A 15981-nucleotide genomic window follows, 5' to 3' on the forward strand; every position below is an offset into this window, starting at 1 on the left:
CTTGGAAATCATTTCTGTTCTCCACAAAGCTCAGCCTTGGGCCCGTGCACTTGGGAAACTCAAATGTCCTGATTAGCATGTCAGGAGCCGCCCCCACACTAGAGCAAACCTATCCTGATGGTTTAGTTTGATCACACACACACACACACACACACACACACATACGCACACACAGTAACCAGCACCACCTCCATCCCGGAGGCAGCCTCCTAAGACTTGCCCTCCTGCATAACAACTGACCGGGCACAGGCGCCTGTCCTTGTGAAAGCATGGGCCTAATCCAGGGGACTGGAGGGCAGTGTCCTCAGGGAGATGTTGGTGAGTTTTGAAGGACTGCAGGGAGTTCCTTGGTCAACAGGAAGTGAGAAGTGTTTGGGGCAAAGGGAAAAACACCTGCAGACCCCGGGAGGCCAGAGGAAGGGGAGAGCAAGGCGCAGACTAGGGGAAGAGAGAGTGGGGGGGGGGCTTTGGGCAGGAGCCCAGCTCCACTCTCAGAGGGGGCCATTGGGAACAGGGGCAAGGTAGGAGGGTCTGCAGGGGGGCACCCTTCTGGCCATCCTAGGCCATCCTACCAGGACCCGTGGACACCACCTGGTGCTGGTCAGGGTTTTTCCCATGAATTTTCTCCCCCACTAACCATCCTTAGACTGAAGGACTCAAGACTTTGAGCCCTTGAGATCCAGGGTCATGTGGAGACCTGCCTGCCACCAACTCCCAGTCTGTGTCCCCTTCCTGGGCACAGAGCCACCCACGGAGGGGAGTGAGCAAGCTGTCCTGACACACTCAGGACCAAAGTGAGCGGGAGGGCTGTTCGGCCTCTGGCCAGGGGAAATGCTGGACAGGCTGGGGCTCAGCTCAGTGGCAGGCGCTGGCCTGGTGTGTGTGAGGTGCTGGTTTGACCCTCAGCACCACATAAAAAATATCAAAACATAGATTGTGTGTCCCTCTACAACTAAAAATATATTAAAAGAAGAAAAAGCAAGAAAATGCTGTATTACTTGAGAGAACAGGTACTAGAACCCCAGCCCTCCCCTTCCTGCCTGTCTTTGTCCCCAGATCTTCTCGGGGCCTGGAGAAGGGGGAGACGGCTCATCTCCTTAGATCTCGGATGGTTTCCCAGGCAGTAGAAAATTTATAGGCGGAAAAGGAACTGCACTCGTTTTGTCTTGTTCATTCTTACACAGAAACGTGAGTCACAGTGGGCTCACGGTGTCGCGTGCCCGGTTCTGACCCTCCTGCCCCCAGCACGCCAGCTCCCTGCTGTAGACCCTGCCCCGTGGCAGGGCAGGCTCGGTCTCTGGAGCCCTTCAGGCAGTGCCTTGTCCTCTGAGAAGGGCCTTGGCCAGCTCACGGGAGGCCTGGTCCTCAATGGTCTCACCTTAGTATTTGGAGGAAGGTCCATGGGGAAAGGCAATGTCAATACGTGTTAGAAGCCTTTTTGTGAAATTTAATGGAAGATCACAGGGAAAAAAAATCGTCATAAAAAATGAATAACTTAATACCACAAAAAGTAGAATGATCCTAAAGTCATGTTGAACCTGCGATTTAAACCACGCCAACATTTAACTTGACACATACATTTTTATTTAAAACATTTGATCCCAGGAAATGTTTCACAACTCACAAGCTTTTAGCAAACCAGGCCAGCGGTCAACGGGACTTCCTTCCAGGGCAGAGTGGATCTCTAACCCTGGGTCACATGGAAACAAGCTCAAGCAGTGCTGGCTGCTGCAGGTCACCCATTAGTGACAGAGCCACGAAGCCCTGGAACAGGTGAGAGCTAGTGAGGACCTCGAATGTCCATGAATCAAACTCCACTTCCACCTAGAGAAGGCAGCCGTGAGAGCCCAGAGAAGCCCAGGCAGCCTCTGGCTCTCCTGGAAACCCTAGCCGGGCCTCCCAGCTCTCCTGTGTTGTCAAGGGCCCGCTCCCTGGGGAGGCACTTTGTTTTCTTCCAGCCTCCATGGCATATGATGCAAGGTGATGCAAGGCGATAGGCATCTGTCACAGGAGACCTTTACAGGAGGAGGAGCCACTGCAGCTGGACAGTCTCAGGAGGAGCCTGGGGGAGGGAACGTGGGGTAGAGGGAAGCCAGAACCTCCAAGGAAGGCTCCAGAGATGACAGCGAAGAGCGGGATTGTGCAGGCAGCACCTGGTGCAGAGGCCATGCTCCTGGGGTGCAGAGGCCGTGCTCCTGGGGTGCAGAGGCCGTGCTCCTGGGGTGCAGAGGCCGTGCTCCTGGGGTGCAGAGGCCGTGCTCCTGGGGTGCAGAGGCCGTGCTCCTGGGGTACAGAGGCCATGCTTCTGGGGTGCAGAGGCCGTGCTCCTGGGGTGCAGAGGCTATGATCCTGGGGTGCAGAGGCCATGCTAGTGGGGTGCAGAGGCCATGCTCATGGAAGGAATGGCTGCGTGTGCTGGGAAGCCAGGTGGGGTGGAGGGGAACAGCAGCCGCCTGAGGGACCCCAGGGCTTCAGTGCCTCTTGCTGGGCTGAGGCCAGCCCCATGAAGGCTGCCCCAAGTGGGCACCTACTCACCCAGCGGGGCCACTGCCTGGACAGGGCGCCAGGCCTCCTGTGCAGGCCCCTGGGGGAAGGCTAGGTGGGAATGAAGTGCAGAGCCTCCTGCCGCCCGCAGAGCCAGGTGGAGAGAGCTGCTCTCTGCATAGTGCCCTGAGCACGGAGCACCTAGCACTTAGCACCTGCCCTTTTGTAGTAGGTGCTCAGTGGGTATCCATGGACAGCCAGGGGAGAAGGGGTGGCACAGCGCTCACTACTCACTTCTTCTTTGGTCTGATGAGTGATCGCAGACAGGGGAGAATTGCCAGGTCACCGTCTCTTGGTAGTCAGCAAACACCACGCTGGCCATGTGTGCCCACCAGAGCCTCCTGCCCTCCCTGCCCCACAGGGAAGAACCTTGAGGGGGGGCTGGGCAGCAAACCTGAGGCGTGGGGTGGTCTGCTCCACGCTGCTCTTCCATGAGCTGCTCTGGCCGTGAGCAGCCAGGGTGGGTTTGGGGTCCCTCTCTTGGGCGTCCTGCCTGCTGCCACCTATCTTGTCCCGAGTACCTAGGCCCCTGAGCTGCTCAGGCCTTAAGTTGCATGGCCAGGAGCTCACGGAGGACCCGCATGTTGGCTTGCTCATTCAGCACCAGGAGGATGGTGCTCCAGCTAATTTCCTCATCAATGACTGTGACAGACCCGGGCTGGAGCCCTGCACCTCGCTGCTGACTCTAAGTCCAGGGAAAACAGCACCTCAGAGGCCTTCCACGGGCTGGACCAGGACTCCATCAGCTAAGGTTCTAAAGAAGACGTTTAAAAGAAAAGGAGGAGGAGGAGAAGAGAATAGAATCCCAGTTATAATACTATCAAACAAAAGACCACCGAAGGGGGAAAAAGGTTTAATTTGGCTGACGCAGAGGAATTAGTAAGAGAAAATAATTCAAATTTTTATTTTTGAGAACTTTCAAATGAAATTGTAAAGCTTCATAAAATAAATTGTAAATATATACTGAGGATATCCAGGTATTTCCAAGTATCTGAACAGTTGAAATAGTATGTGATTAATAATTATCATAAAATACATCTCTATGATTTGTAAAACCTTTAGCTCTGCTCAAGTGATGTTGAAAACCTGATGGTGGAGGCCAGGAGGTCTGTTGCACGGGTTGAGAGTGGCCCAGGTGCTGGCTCTGGTCTCCTGTGCCGTCACGCTTGGCGCCATGAAGAATCCAGGGCTGCACGGCGCCCTTTCCCACGCCGGCCAGGCACATTCCACAGGCAAGGGGACGGCAGCCGCCACTGCCCACACAGTCGCCTGGCCATTCTCACAGGGCCAAGCCTTGCAGTAGCCACTGGTTTGCAAGGCAAATGAGGCTAGTGTCTGCCCCACAAGCTCACTTCCTGCAGATTGACCTTTGCAGGTGGGCCCAAGGCAGTGAGTGAGGAAGGAGCAGGGCATGGGGGTGGGCAGCTTTGGGCAAGGTGTGGACGCTCTCGGGGGCTAGGTCTCCTGCTGTGGGTCTCGGGCAAGAGCCAACACTTAGGAAAAGAAAAGTCCAATGACTAATTAAAAACCTGCCTCCAGAGCTGGATGTGGCCTTGTGGAAGACCCCCTCCACTTCCACCCTCACAGACGGGAGCCTTGGTGTGGAGGGAAATGGACCACTGTGCCCGTGTTCTTCACAGCCACGTGTGTGCTCGGGAAGCAAATGAGAGACGAGGAAGTGCAGACAGACATGACCTAGCCACAGGTCCCTGTCCCCTGTCTCTCCAGCCCTGCACAGGACAACAAGGGGAAGGAGATGGTCTGCAGATGAGGGGTAGGTGTGTGGCTACCCATTACATCATGTTCTGTACCTTTGCTTATCTTTAACTGCCCATCAAAAAGTTCTTACATGGAAAGCCAAAAATTAATATGCATTAACAAATAAATGTGTCCTTCAAAATCAGCTTATAGAGTGACGTTTAGAAGATGGCTGCTCAAAAGAGAGAGAGAGGCAGGTTCTTCCAAGTCGCTTCTGCAGGTGGCTGCAGGTGTCCAGGACAAGAGAGGTGGAGGCCAGTCCCTGGAAGGAAGGTCTCCGCTGTACCTTCTGTCTCTGGTAGTGCCTTGTGCTGAAGGAGAGCTGCCTTATTGTTTCAGGGAGAAAGCCCCAACCCCATTTTAACCCCAAATGTAAAAAAAAAAAAAAAGTCAGTATCATTGATTAGAAAAGATTAGAAGAACTTCTAGTGGTATCAGATCTGAAACCTAAAGACCAGCAATCATCCACCAAACTTCACACATTCAAGGCTACTGATTTTATTTCTGCTTTGTCCCCAAACAGATCTTCGCCAGGGCTTCTGATGGCTGCCAGCAGGCGCAGGCTGGAGGAACATGGTGCTGTGAACGCCCCCCACACTGGTACGATCCACGGCACCTCCTACCTCTGGTTGTCTGCATCCTATCTATGCGTGAGTATAAAGTGCAGCTTCCTTAGCCAAAACGCAAGACGAAGCCACTGTCAGGAGAACATCTGGTACAGTTGGCTGCAGTCCTTGGCCACCCTAAACAAAAAGTAGGCAGCTCTCGTCATAAGCACTAAAGAAACCAAGGATGAAGCGCTTCTCTACCCTGTGAGCCCAGCTGGTGTCCTCATACCTTCAGAAAGACTGAAGTGGGTAAGATGTGAGAAGCAATAGCCCTGGTATTTTGAAGTGCTATATATTGCATTCAGAGGTTCACATCCAGTGTCTTGTGGTAGATGATCATAGAAAGAAGTCAAGAAAGGTTCACTTTGGAACCCAGAAATAGTTGTGGCTCAGTGGTAGAGCACTTGCCTAGCAGGAGTGAGGCACTGGATTCGATTCTCAGCACCACATAAAAATAAATAAAAGTCCACCAACCACTAATAAAATATTTTTTAAAAAATAAATCTCTAACAAAGATGTTGTGTCCGCCGAGAACTAAACAATAAATGTTAAAAATTCTCTCTCTCTCTCCCTCTCTCTCTCTCTCTCTCCCCCCCACTCTCTCTTTAAAAAAAAAAAAAAATCTCACTACAACAGACACTAGTATGACAATATGTAAAAATGTGGATGTGTCACCGATGTGATTCTGCAATCTGTATCCGGGGTAAAAATGGGAGTTCATAATCCACTTGAATCAAATGCATGAAATATGATATGTCATGAGCTTTTGAACAACTAATAATAATAAAAAAGAAATCTCACTATTATGATAATTCTTGTACTATGAGGATAAATTGAAAATACTGGCATATCCTGTATACATATGTAAGTCTAAGTCACATGTATCTTGTTCTGAATTTCAGCAGAATAAAACCTTAGTGAGCAACCCTGGTCCTCTGCTTGGCTCATACTAATGTGTGTCCAAATACCTGTGGAAATAGAGAACAGAAATAGTGTTTTAAGTCCAAAGAACTAAAATTGTGGCCCAGTCAACTTGCAGCAGGCGCAGGGACCTGGAAATCCAAATTCTGCCTCTCACACACTATTTAACATGTCAAGCAGGAGTTGAAGAGTTTTCGTGTTGCTGTTCTGGATGAAATCAACCATGGCTAGAGAGCTACAATCTGCAGCTAAAACACAGGTGAATAAACCGAGTTCTGGGCTGAGATCACTGTGATGAACTGCTTCCCTGGGGAGGAAGTGGCACTCAGAGTCACTGGCTCTCAGAGCCCAGGGAGTGAGGTGCTGGGGGCGCTGGGCTGGGGGCGCTCGGCAGGGACTCTGACTGCAGATGGGGTTAAATGGCCTGGAACCAGTTTAAAAGTAGGTTAAAACGGAACAACCTCCCCCTCCTCCAGCTCCCAGGCCTCTTTTGAAATGCCTGGGAGGGTCCCACCTTAAGTTATCAGCTAACACTTTCAGAGTGATTAGCAGGAAGCCGGGAGAGAAAGAAGCGGGATTTAGGCCCAAGGCCTGGGGCGGAGGGGAGGCCCTGCGGGGGAGCGCTGACTAGTCAGCACATCCGCTGATCCCTGACAGACAGACAGATTTCACCTGCTCCAGAGCCTTTGGGTCCACAAGGGAGACTCCCAACCCCTGGATTCTGTGACGGCACCACAGCGAGGAGGAAAGAAGTTCTGGAGCTTTCTGGGTCAGACATACAGGCACGGTGGTTTCCCACAGTATTGCTAAGGCAGCCCAAAGGACGGACCTCCTGTGCCAACTACTGGCCTGTGTGTAACTGAAAACATCAACCTTTCACCCAGAGCGAATTCAGACGTCTCTGAGGGGTGTCTGTTACGAGGCCTGATTGAGAACCGTATGTGCCTTGGGGGAAAAGGGCACAGTGGACAGAAGGGCAAGTAGGAATAATCTGCCTACTGGGCGCTCACCAGATTCTCCCAGGGTTGCCCCCAGAAGCCCTCAGGAAACGCCCCTGCTGACGGACACGGACAGAGGGGTCCTCTTCTGTTTCAGGAATCCCTTCTCCGGTGGCCTCCTGCTCTCGGGTAGTGCGTTCACTCTCAAAGGCTTCGCTCCTTACCTCTGTTGATACAGGGCGGAGCCTGCCAGGGTGCTGTCTTGAGACCACAGTGCACCCAGGGCCCCGGCACCCAGTGATCCCAGGACGCGGCCCCAGTCGAGTGTGTAATGGCACCAGTTCACACAGAGCCTGGGAGCCGCCCTCCTCTTCTTTAAATCCCCTCCAGGTTACTTACAACACCTAGTGCAACTCAAACTGTTGTCCCAGAGCGTCTGTTTGTATTATTTTTATTGTTATGCTTTTATTTTTAACATTTAAAACATTTTAAAGTATTCTCAGCCCGCACTCTGGCTCTGTGACCATAGACCTGGTGTCTGAGAATCACCAGCAGACCTGAACGTGGGGGTGTCACCTCTGCCGCTGTGTTGTGAACGCGTGGAAAGCGCACAGCCAGGTGGGAGGCACCACACCAATCCCCCAACTCCATTCCCCCACCGGTTTTCATTGTCTTTTGCCATAAAACTTTTTATCATCTAGCAACAGGTAGACGAACATAGGTGGATTGAGTTCTTCTTCCTCATTCCAAGTCCCAGCAACTATAACTCATGAGCATAGAGGGGCCAAGGCCGTTAGCATTCCTAATGAATATTAGCTTTATTTTGAAGGTGATCATCGAGAGAAAATGTGTTTATTCTTTGGTGCTTTAATTTGAAAAACACACTTGTACCCCAGATGGGCTCTGGGTCAGGTGATAAGGATGGGGCAAAGCCCGCCTCAGCCTCTCAGACACACAGTCCAGTTCCAGCTGAGAAATGGCCGGGAGCCCTGGCTTCTGCTCAAAACTCACTGACCCAGGGGTCAGCAGCTGGCTTACCATCTCGCTTGCTGGACAGGTTAGGGTGTCTCCTCAGCCCTGGGTTTCTCTCCCATAGAATGGGATGACTCTGCCATGCGGTGATTCCTTTCTATTCCCAAATCCTAGGATCCCCTGGGAAGAGGGAAGTCCAGCCAGGCAGGAAACAACAGGCACAGAGAGGGGCAGCACTGGACCTTGTCCCTTCACCTGGATCCTGTGGGTGGGTTGAAGCCCAGGGCTCTGCCGCTGCCCATCCTCCCACTGGGTCTTCCCTCTGCCGAGACTCAATGCCACTGGCGGCTTCACATCGTGACTGTGGAGAAAGTGTAGTTGTTCAAATGTCCAGGCCAACAGTGAACAGGCAGGCTTTCAGAAGGAAAAAAATTGTGTGTGTGTGTGTGTGTGTGTGTGTGTGTGTGTGTAGGCTCAGGGTTCTCTCACTAAGTAAAACATCCAAACTATCAAGTCAAATGGCAAAAAATATATACTGAAGGCAAATGCGACCTTCAGACGAGTTTCCTTCGTTGCTGGCCGAATCTCACACGACCAGCAGGAATAGTAATTCCGTTAATCCAATTCAGTTAAGGTACTAAGATGCCCTGCTATTCAGTATTTTACTTTGAGCAATGTCAGGGAAAGTTCTCTTCATTGACTGCGGAGACACCAACATCTGCCCTGATTTCCCTGAAATCTTTGTATGAAAGAAAGATCAGAGTCAGTGAAGGCAGTAAATGTTGAACAGTAAGATGAGAGAAACCCTCAAAGGCCACCCAGGTGGAGCTACGTGACAGGAAGATGGCTGACGTGGGTTCATTAAGCCCAGAACTGGTCATTATTATACCGCTTTCCAAACCCCAGGCCATGTCGTCCAAGGCTGCTGAGAGGAAAGCATCTTCAGCTGACTCAGGGAGGGGCTGGCACAGAGAGGAGCCCATGCCCATCTCCACCAACGCCCCCAGAGCCCTGCCACATACGACTCTCCTGCCAACACCCCGGCCCAACACGCAGGAGCCAGGCTGGCTGGGGCAGCTCTCGGCTGTGGGTTGGAACAGAGGCCTATTCACGGAGAGCCCTCCACAGGCTGGCTACGCCAAGATCAGTACCCTCCTCTGCCAGAAGCAGGGCGGTGGGGGCACTTCTGCTCCCAGGTAACAGCTTACTAATGAGATCACCTTCTTCATCCTCACAGATTTTTCTGCTACACGGTGACTCGGAACACAGAAGCCCCACTTAACTTACTGCCTGCCAGACGTCATACCAACTTGAAGAAATCCTGTTGTCCTGGCAATGTTGTTGACCTGTGAGATGCTGGCGGTGGTTCACAGCAGCTCCTGTCCCGAGCTGGGGGACTTCAGGAAACCTGCTCTGGAGTGGAAGGGGCCGTGGATTCTGGATTCTCCCCACCAGCTGTGCAGCCCAGCAGGCTGCCCCATCTCTGGTCTCCCTGGTAACACTGAGGTTGGAGTTTTAGCTGTGCCTGCATTGAAACGTTCTGCACGTCATCTGGAGTACATTCAAGGCATGGAGCAAGTGGTATAGATTTCAAAGTCATGGCTGTTTTTATTCTGCTGCCAGGCTACCATAAAGAACACCACAGGCTGGGTAACTTGAACCAGTATCTCCAGGCTCCAGATGTCCAGGCACCGCTGGCTCCTTCTGAGATGAGGCAAGGTCGGCCTGGGCCCTGCTCCTCCTCTATGGATGCTGCTCTTGTCCCTGCGTCTCCACCTCAGCTGCCCTCCTTGCATGCATCTTTGTCCAAATTGCCCCTTTCTTCTTTTTTAAAAAATTTTTTTTGAGTTGTTGATTGACCTTTATATTTTATTTACCTATATGTGGTGCTGAGAATCAAACCCAGGGTCTCACACATGTGCTCTACCAACTGAGCCACAATCCCAGCCCCTAATTGCCCCTTTCTTTTTTTTTAATATTTATTTTTTAGTTTTCGGCAGACACCACATCTTTGTTTGTATGTGGTGCTGAGGATCGAACCCGGGCTGCACGCATGCCAGGCGAGCGCGCTGCCACTTGAGCCACCATCCCAGCCCCCGTAATTGCCCCTTTCTTGAAGAACACCAGTCGTATTGGATTAGAGCCCACCTGGTGACCCCATTTTACATCCATCACCTTTGTGAATCTCCCATCCCAAGACAGCGCCTTCTGAGCTACTGGAGATTAGTCACTTCAGCACCAGAATTTGGAGGGGACGAAATTCAACCCACAGCATTGCTGTTGCAAATAATAACAAAACCAACTGTGATGACCATTATCATGATTTCTAGAGCCGAGGTGGCTCACTCCAGGAAGTCTGTGAAACTGGGAATTCTTACCTGGTGCCTTCAAGGAACTGAATGACTCGGGGGGTGAGTGAGCTCACAAGTGAATGAATGGGCAGAGGGTGAATGGTGGGCAGGACTGGCCTCTTTACCTGAGCCCCAAGATCTGGCGAATGCACAGCAGATGTGTCAGGAGCCCGTCAGTTCTGTCACCACGGGAACAAGGGGACGATGCAAGGATTGTGTCCCAGAACCAAGGTCAGAAGACAGTCCTGCAAGGCAGGCTCCATCTGACCCAACCCACGCCCACTCCCCACCCACCATCTGTGACTGGGCAATGATTGCACCCGTGGAAACCTGAGTCTGCCAAAGGGGGATGTCCCAGGTGAACGCAGGCTTCTGAGATGATGAGCATAAAACACTGAGCTCACAGGCTCACATAACAGGCTCACGGCAAAGTCAGAGAGCTCCTTCCTGCAGCTGCGAGGAGTATGGGGCCCGCAGGCCCTGCAAGACAGCAGCAGCCAGCACGTGGATCAGGGCCACAAGTCCCAGAGAGAGGCCCTCCTGACTCCCAGGGATGTGCTGACTAGCCTCGGGGACCCAAGAGGGCCAAGGAGGAGGCCAGCCGTCCATCCTTATCTCTGGGAACCTCCTGGAGGAAGTCACAAAACAGCCTTACTTCCAATTAGGTCACCTAGTAGCTAAACTGAGAGCAGGTCTGGAGAAATGGACACTCTGGGGACGTAGAGGCACAATTTGGTAATAATTTGAGATTTTGTTTTAGTTTTGCTTGCTTTTACCATGAAAGAGAATCTATTTTATCTTAGAGGCCAAATTTATTTTCCTTCAAAGCCATAATATCATATTACCTAAGATATACCTAGCCAGGCATGGTGGCACACACCTGTAATCCCAGCTGCTCGGGAGACTGAGGCAAGAGGATGGCAGGTTTGAAGCCAGCCTCAGCAACGTAGCAAGGAGGCTGTAAGCACCATAGTATGACTCTGTCTCTTAAACACACACACACACACACACACACACACACACACACACAGGGCTGGGGATGATGCTCAGTGGTTAAGCACCTTGGGTTAAATCTCCAGTACCAAAGGGGAAAAGAATCACCCCTATGGCCTGGGCACGGTGGCCATGCTGTAATCCCAGGAGGCTGAGGCGGGAGGAGCCCAAGTTGGAGGCCAGCCTACATAACTTGGTGATATCCTGCCTCAAAATAACAAATAAAAAGGAGCTAAAGCAAATAAAAGGAACAAATTAAAAGAAATAAGGAGAAGCTCAGTGGTACTGAACCCTTGGGTTCAATTTCTAGCACCAAAAGAAAAAAAAGTACAGAACCTATCAGACAAAATGGTTCAATGACAGCTACAGAGAAGCACATGTCTTCTGTGGGGCCAGTGGGCACCCAGACTCTAACTCCGACGTCGACTCACACTCATGGAGTCTCTGGCCTGCGGCCTGGGTACTACCTCTAGGCTCTACGTGAAATCTGCTGTTCTCTTTTGAAAGGAATTCTTGGAATTGTTTTGAAACAGGGCAAGTTCCGTGAACAGGGGCAGGACAGGAGGCTGATAAGGGACTCTGGCTGATTAATGGGGAAAGGATCCTCAGACAGCAGAACTTTGGAAACAAGACAGTAAAGAGGCCCTGGGGACACTGCGGCAGTGCAGTTCTCCTGCAGATGTGGCGGGGCAGCCTCCATGTCCCTGGGACTGGACTCCAGGCGAGGGTGAGCTGTGGAACAGAGGGCAGAATCCTTTACCTGCAGCTTCCCAGGCTCAGAAAGGAGTCCCACGGCACCCTGAGCCTGACCTCACGTGGTGCTTTGCAGAGAGAATTCTTTTGAATCAACAACCTAAATACTTCAGGCACACTTTTGCCAGACAATTGTTTCCTTGGGATGAGGAAACCACTTATTTTGCAAAGAAATTAGACAGCATACCCAAAAGGACCGGATAGGCGAGCCAGGGCGCACGTGTGAAAGGGAACACACTTGCATGGTGCATGGGCTCATACATGTGGCAGGGGCAGCCAGACCCCTACACATTAATAACCATCACTTGTCCCAGCTGCCGTGATTGATCCTCACATCATCACCGCTGGAACAGAGATGGATGAGCATGGTGTCAATCACCAGGGCCAGACACCGTGCTGAGAGCTACATTCAGGCTCAGATTCATATTTAGAATTCATAGCTGGTCTTTCACACACAGCAGGGACTGAATACTTAACAGTTCTCCATAGAATTTTATATTTAAAAAAAAAAGGAGAGAGAGAGAGAGAGAACTGCTTTTGTAGAAGAAGAAAAATAGTTCTTTGTGTAATATTTACAAGAGCTGCTGATGGCATGCAAAGCAAAAATTAGTTTTTAGGGCAGACGGGAGAATTGACTCTACCTGTGTAAAGAAAGGGTCCTCAGCTCCTTGCTGGATTCAGTGTAAAGACCCCTGATGAGCAGCCAGTCTCGGGATTTCCAGGGGTGATTTCCAGGGGCCCGGTGATTTCACGGGGACACTGCAGCCATGGAGACATTGTCACCGTGTTTACAGCAGCCTCTCCTCTCTCAAAGAACCCCACCCTTGAAAGGCACAGAAGGACCATCAGTTAGCACTGAGAAAGCCTCCGGCATGAAGGAAGGGCCGCTCCGTGCTCGGGCGTCTGCTGCTGTCTGAAATGCTGACTTTGGAGGCGCTTGGCAAGTGGCACCAGGCCTGGGCCTGGGCAATCTGACCAAAGGTCCTGTCCACCTGCCCTAGTGGATGGAAGGGTCTAATTATACTCTGCTGGAAACAGTCAAGACCTTACTCTAAATACCCAAGTAAGCTCCTGAGACCAAGGGCAGCCACGTGGACCCATTTCCACAACCCTCTGTCCACGCAGCACCACTGTGACCAAGGGCGGCCACGTGGACCCATTTCCACAGCCCTCTGTCCACGCAGCACCACTGTGACCAAGGGCGGCCACGTGGACCCATTTCCACAACCCTCTGTCCACCCAGCACCACTGTGACTCAGATTGCAGGGGGCCGTGGAAGAAGAGGAGTCGGGCACAAGGCACCCCTCAGTCTGGGAGGAAGCATTCCTCTGCGTTTTGTCATTTAGTTTTTCAAAATTGAACCCTGGGTGGAGCCCACCTTCATGCCCCCATGGTCAGCTACAGAGAAGGCACCAAGCCAGGGCTCCGCAGGGATAAGGCCATTCTGTGTTTTCAGAAGACCCAGGGGGGGATGTGGGGAAGGACTGAGGTGGGCAGGGCCTTCTGAAGAGAAGGGGTCCCTCCGGGAGAAGAGGGCCCAACAGGCAGCTGTGTGCACTGCCAGACCACCAACAGCCCACTCTGTTTTCGGTGGGTGTTTGTCAGTGTCATCTACCCCTCCCGCTGTGCGAATGAAAACCATAAATGCAGTTCCTGGATCAGTAATTAAAGATAATTATTTTAGTGGAAGAGATTTTCGCCTCCATAATCTCCCCTTTGTCTGCCAGGGCCAGCTCTTGGTTACATCTGCCACTGATAGCCTTTGCTCTGTTTACTTTAAAGAATAAGCCACTGTTTGATTTGGTTTCTCTTTTCCAATATGTAAACCTCAGTCTCTTGGTTCTCCATTCCAGGAAGGAAAAATAAAAGCACAAGGCTCTTTAAATATCTTTAAATATCAGAGCAATGGTTACTTCCAGATGCACACAGCCTCAGCATTTTATGTAAGAGTCACTTAGGAAAATGTGTAGGCATGTCCTGGCCGGCAGCCGAGCTTGGGCAGGTGTACCTCGGTTGGGCCGGTGGCTTTTTACATGGCTGTCATCCATTTGTCCTTCCTGGATGCCTTGCACCAGTATGTGTGTATTTCCAAAGGTTGTTCACCTGCTCCAGGGTTCAAAGGATCATTCTGTTCATTTAGAGGGTCACTGCGGCGATGTATTAAGACATAGCTCAGGAGTATGGGCTACAAGTTCTGGAGTGGAGTGAGACCAATAAGAAAACTTTGGAGTAGAAACCACACATACAAAAAATGTTTTTTTTTAAAGGAGGAGAACAGTATTCCTCAGTCAAAATGCAAACGAGCCCCTACCCCCACCCCAAAGAAACAAAATCTGTAGCAACTGCACTCCAGGAGTCTCATCACACTGGGAAACTCACAGCTCCAGCTGCGTCAATAGGTGGTTTATGTGTTGCATTCGAATCCTGCATTGGCAGCACGTTCTAATTGCCTGCTTAATTGACCTTATCCGCAGCAAAGGAAAAATAAAGATTTATGTAAGTTTTATTTTCTGCATAGTTGGTAAGGGAGTCGCTGATCCAACTCGGGATTAACCTACTGGCTGAGCCACAGTGTTTCTCACCCGGGTCCTTGGGCTAGGGGTGAAGGGTCACCTCTCCACTCCCAAGTCAGCCCACCTCTGGTGAACAGAAAAGCAAGATCAGGGCTCCAGTCTTGTTTTCAACCCAGAGAAAGCCATTCTCCCAGCAAGGATAGGGGAACTGCTTCCAAAAAATAACAGGTTTAGGAGATGTGATGATTATATTCGACGAAAACCTTGCTTGGCCTATAATACAGCTATATGTAGATGAAAGGCATTGCTGTCTGGCGTCACCACATTAAAATATTTATACTTGCAAGGGATTCTTATAATTATACTGCTGTGGTTTTCACCCATGTTTGGGCTATGGAAATGCTGAGCTTCACAGTTCACATGCTCCCAGTTACCTGCAGTTATGGAGCCACAGGCTAGAACACGGGTGGCTGGAGAGCCAAGAAGCATGGGACCGCCCTCCAGCTCGGTGGCCAGGGGACTTCCAAGTGCATCGCACAGGGGCAACAGACCTGCTGCACCGGGGGGCCCTGGGGATCCCTGGGCCCCTGCTGACCCCCCTTCTTTCAGAGGCCGCCCAGTCTTTGATAGAGGCTCTCTAGGTGGAGCAGGGGTGGCAGCAGGTCTCGGCCCTCTCTGGCAGGCGTGCGAGGGTGGAGGCAGAGCTGCCACGCTGTTGTCTGCCCTTCCCAGCTCACTGCCACCTCCCTGCCTTGGATCAGAATCCCCCTGAAAGTGCAGACCAGAACCTCGGCTCTCACCTCCAGGTCCCCCGTGGACTGGTGGCCCTGGGTGCAGACGTGCGGGGAATCGCTCCGGCTCCCTGCCAGTCCAGCTTTTCCTGTTATTTACGTGCTCGGATGAAAGTGGGCCCTGTTCACAAACATGGCATCAAGGCCCGGGACGCATACCAAACAGCCTCAAATAAAAACCAGAACAAACTGCGCTCATTTGCCGAGCCCCAAGCAGAGCCAAATTGAAAGCTTTTATTTTTGAAACTACAAACAGAACCACAGTTACACAAACACCAGGAGAATAGTCTCAACAAGACTCTGCCTACATGAAAGATGTCTGAAGTCTCTTCCTGAAGAAGTCCGTGGGTTTCTTCTTTACTCCCCAAATTACTAAATTGTTATTAAAACCACCGCCTAAATGATTTGCCTGTGAATTCAGCTGTGTTTTACTGAACTGAAGATCTCTCCGATGGAGATGCCATCGATCCAGGTATGACTACAGCATCTCTTCCCGCGGCGACAGGTAATCTGTGTCTCTGGGAGAGAAGGGATCGATTTCCCACTGTGCAGTCTTTTTAGCCCCACGTGCAGCTGAGGGCTGCGACACTGAGCACATGACCACATGGAAGAAGCTGCGCAGCTGATGGGACAGTTTAAAAGAAAAGTCACCTTACTGCGCATCCTGAGTACCTGCCAGACAGGTCCGCCCTGCAGCTTGGTTGGACCTCAGTGTTTAACGGAGGATTCTTCCAGGGCCTGCCTCTCACGAAGGCCTGGGCTCTGGCTGCACCTATTCACACCATTTCCTGCATTTAAGAGGCCAGGGCTGTGAACATGGTGAAGTGGGACAGGGCTTG

General features: G+C 51.4%; 2 long non-coding RNA genes across 3 annotated transcripts; one reads left to right on the forward strand and one right to left on the reverse strand.

Moving 5' to 3' along the window:
* The first annotated feature begins 138 nt into the window (after positions 1–138).
* LOC144365220 (uncharacterized) lies at positions 139–5835 on the forward strand. 2 transcript variants are annotated; one of them, XR_013423528.1, is made up of 4 exons: positions 139–318; positions 1606–1773; positions 4185–4318; positions 4826–5835. It is a non-coding gene; the product is annotated as an uncharacterized LOC144365220 (long non-coding RNA). The 2 variants fall into 2 exon arrangements; XR_013423529.1 differs by lacking the exon at positions 1606–1773.
* On the reverse strand, positions 3384–12829 carry LOC144365221 (uncharacterized). Its single transcript, XR_013423530.1, has 2 exons — positions 12480–12829; positions 3384–5045 (listed from the first exon to the last, which is right to left on the reverse strand). It is a non-coding gene; the product is annotated as an uncharacterized LOC144365221 (long non-coding RNA).
* Positions 12830–15981: the final 3152 nt, after the last annotated feature.

The sequence above is a fragment of the Ictidomys tridecemlineatus genome, chromosome 6 (assembly GCF_052094955.1).
Source record: "Ictidomys tridecemlineatus isolate mIctTri1 chromosome 6, mIctTri1.hap1, whole genome shotgun sequence".
NCBI lineage: Eukaryota > Metazoa > Chordata > Mammalia > Rodentia > Sciuridae > Ictidomys > Ictidomys tridecemlineatus.